A 4,362-nucleotide genomic window follows, 5' to 3' on the forward strand; every position below is an offset into this window, starting at 1 on the left:
AGGGGAGGGGGCACACAAATGGGAGGAGTCAGTAAAAGGGGAGGGGCCACTCAAATATTTGCAGCACCCAATTATCTCAAGTTTTTGCTAGCAGTTAAATTGGACCTATTGCTCATAATTGACCAGCTCAAATAGAAATTATAACAACTGGTAAATCTGATAAAAGACTGAATAGATTTATGCATTTCAAAAATACAAATGTATCAAAAATGGTCACCGTGATTTTGCCAAGTAAGACATGTTCCTGGATCAACATCATTTGTTGATCCTGGATCAACATTACTGTCCAAAAATATAGACTAAACCCAATCCCTACCCCTAAACTTAACCCTACCCATAATTTATTCCTAAAATCAGTGTGAAATGATAGCTGATTAACAAGGGTGTAGAAGCACCTAACCCTGATCGTAAGCCTAAAACAGATATTTCCTGAAAAGTTATCCCTCAATTCTGATTGGTTGATTGGAATGCTGTTCCAGGATCAACAAGAATGTTGATCCAGGAACATGTTGTACCTGGTGAAATCACGCTCACCTATCAAAAATAAAAAAGATTTAGCCACAAACGAGTCAACTGAACAGCAGTACTCATTGTAAATACTGTACACATACAGTAGGATTGCAGAACTTGCCCTGCAGATGTATGTCATTTGGATGAATATGTCTTTTATCAGACTTACCTGGTTGTAAAGTTAGAGTTTTAGACTGCATCAATAATAATTTAGCACGAATTTGGCTTCCCAACATCAGGTCTCACTATCTTTGATCACAGGTAAGTAAGTGATTTCGTCCAGGAATCGTAAAATTAAAATGCTAAAAAAATGAAGGGGTTACCTACAGCATTCATCGGATCTTGCTCTTTGAACTTACGTTCCGTGTGCGCGCGCATCCATGTTGCTTAGTAACGAACGTGCTTGCTTGCAGCGGGATCACCTTATTTACGCGGAAACAACAGCATTCTAATTTCTGATTGGCTGGTAGGTGGCATTTCACTTTCCTCCGTATGCCTGCGCCTCGTCTATTAATTGTATATATAGCGGGACAAGTTATCCCTTACTTCTCAGCGTGAGAAATACAAGGTGTGGCGTGAGAGCGTGTGAACTGGTTGAAATGCGTGTCTCACGGTGAATGCGTGAGACTTGAGAGCCCTGTTATATAGTTGCATTGCGGTGGTGCAGTGGTTTATCCAACAAGAATTGTACACTACATCATATAGGAATGTCTAGCAAACAAAGGGGGTTCCTTCCTGATACCTCTAGAGCCCATAGGATGTAGATTACATATAATTTATACAAAATGGGAACATGGGCAGGAAGTTCTGACCATATTAGGAGCACATCTGGAAAAAGGATACCTCAACTCTTGAGCAAAAGGACAGACCGAACTCAATAACCTGGGTCGGACAAGCCCCCACCATACTTCACCATTTGAACCCCAAGAAGTAATACACATATGCGTGTAGGCCTATACATTGAGATGAGAGGTAAGACTACCGAGAGTAGAGAGAGAGAACACAGAAGGTAAGAGGGAAAAGCACAAGGGGGGAGAAAGAGAGAGCACAGACAGGCAAACTCACAAAAATATTCTGGCAGAGACCGTGATATAATCTGACAAGCATAGCATCTGTGAAACTTCGTGGTTATCCAAACAAAAACTTACATAGTAACGTGTATATAAATATTAAAGCATTTTTTAAGACCCCATCAACGTGATTTTGACTAACTCCCCATAATTCGCACCCTGACTGGCTAAAATGTTGCTATTATGCCATTATGGTCTGTTTTATCACCATAAAATTACAAATATGACATAACTTGAAGACGAATCCAACCCAAAGCTCACTGACCAGCAAAGCAGAAAGCATGCTAAACGGCAGTTATGAAGTCATTTTGCCATCAATGCAAAATCCTCTTGGCGACACAGATAGCACTGCGCGCAAAGGGCCCATGATCTCTGTCTTATAAAGACTTTATGCACATTACGTTTACAAGAGAGACCAAAAAAACTCTCATTCAGTAGACTAGATTTGACTGACGCACGCGAAATCTACCAGAACTAGCCTATAAGCAGTTGAAATTTAATTCTCTGCAGAGATTCATCTGAAAACATTTTTTCCCAAATATTTCTAGGGAAATATTTGGAAAGGGAAGGAACAGTAATGAATTTGCATAAAGAATAACATTTTGTTGTCAGAAGTTATAAAGCAGAACATTTAGGATTATATTTAAAAAAAACATCCATGCAAAAAACGAGTCTTAATCACGCGATTCCCACGTCAAATGATTAGAATAACTTTAAACAGTAGGCTATGCTTCCGCTACTAAACCTAACATTTTCGATCTCGATTGACTTGCTATTTGGTCCCTACTTTAATATCTGTAACAACCATTTTAGCCTAAATAGTGTATAATAACACATTTTCTTTGCATACATGTGTACTCACTTTGAACCGGTGCGCGTCAGTTCCACTAGACATCAATAGTCTCTCGCCGTGGATCTACAACTCGATCCGTAACGACCCGCCCACCGCGCTCTAGTCCGTGGAGTATTTACGTCAGAGGCACGGCTCGGGATTTAACTCACACTCAAATTGGCCAGCGCTTGTCCCAGGTACAGGTGTCATCCCTTGTTGAAACAGCTGTCATCCCCAGCAACCAGCAAAGACACGTCGATGTGATGGAAAAGCGGGCCATGGTAAACTTGATGTATTATTATTAGCAACAAGAGGAGAGCCATAGAGATTTACAAATTATCTTATTGAAGACTTTAGCTCCACATCCAGCCACATCTGAAATAAGGCTGAATGAAGAAAAGAATATATATATATTGTCAGTATAAAAACATAACTAGCTATAGATTCAGGATAGAAGCTATTGAAATGTGTGTGTGTGTGTGTGTGTACCTACTTAACCATATTTTGGGGACAAATTTGTACCCAAAAGTGAGCTAAACCTGACAAAATCTCCAAAAACCTCCCTTTTGGGATGTCCTCATTTGTAAAACTGGTATAAAAATAAAGTAAACAAAGTTTTTTTTTTTTTATTGTAAAAATGCAGAAAGTTTCCTGTAAGGGGTAGGTTTAGGTGCAGGGTTGGTGTAGGGCGATAGAATATACAGTTTGTACAGTATAAAAACCATTACGCCTATGAAATGTTCCCATTTAGATAGCTAAGTAAACGTGTGTGTGTGTGTGTGTGTGTGTGTGTGTACAGGGGTTAAATTTGGATTTGTTGGGGGCTCTGTGGTTTCAGGCTTTCTCCTACAAAATGTTATATCAATTGACAAACTGTAAAATATAACAAGTTGAGAGAGTCCCTGCTATGAACACTAAAATTCTGATCAAAATCATTCTAGATACTGGCAGTGTGCAAAGCTACATCTGTCTGTAGGATTTTTAAAATCAAATGTAAGACTTTTTAAGACCTTTTTTTAAGACCTGCAAAAATGCATTTTTAATTTTAAAAAAGTAATACCATATGAGCAGGGTAGGGCAATGTCTATGGCAGGGCTGTACGTTAACTTTTTTTCACATAGCACTGGTGCTACAGAGGTTGAAAGTTTTGTAGCACATGCAGGCCAAAAAGTTGTAGCACAAGTATAAAAGGTCTGTTATCATGTCTGAACATAAACACATGGAGTTCATCCCTTAAACAGGCACTGATGTTCCATACAGAGCACAAAAAATACAAACCATCACAAAAATTGTTTTTAGACAAAGTTTTCTTAATTTGCTAAAAATGGAAGAGTGCAGAAACATAACACCTCTTACACCTTAACAAAATATAAAATAAAAAAGAATGGCAGACATTTAGGCCAAAGTGAGCAAAGATAAAAATCTTTGTCATTATTTTATCTTTGTTATTAGAAAATAAGAACAAAGATATACATTACAAATACACATACTATACAAATAAAACAAACAGTGCTTTATTTTTCAGGTACAGTATTTAGCAGTAACATTCAAGAAATTGAATGAACAAATATTAAAATAAAACACTATATACACTACATACATCAATTATACTTTTTTTTAAAGCAACTGACTGATGGTAAGTTCATCAGTCAAGAGCAGTGAGTGATTTTTTTTCTGTGTTTTGTTGTTTTATTAACATTAAAAGAATAGTTCACCAAAAATGAAAATTCTGTCATCTGTCTTTCAATTCTGTAATAGTGTTTAATTTTTATACCATCATTTACTTAAGTTGTTTTAAACCTGAATTAGTTTATTTCGTCTGTTGAACATAAAAGTTATTTTTGAAGAATGTGGGTAACCAAGCAGTTGCTGGTATTTTTTTCCTACTGTAAAAGTCAGTGTGGACCAGCTACTGTTTAGTTACTCACATTCTTCAAAATATCTTCTTTT

Source organism: Sinocyclocheilus anshuiensis, unplaced genomic scaffold, assembly GCF_001515605.1.
Source record: "Sinocyclocheilus anshuiensis isolate Anshui unplaced genomic scaffold, SAMN03320099.WGS_v1.1 scaffold770, whole genome shotgun sequence".
Classification (NCBI taxonomy): Eukaryota; Metazoa; Chordata; class Actinopteri; order Cypriniformes; family Cyprinidae; genus Sinocyclocheilus; species Sinocyclocheilus anshuiensis.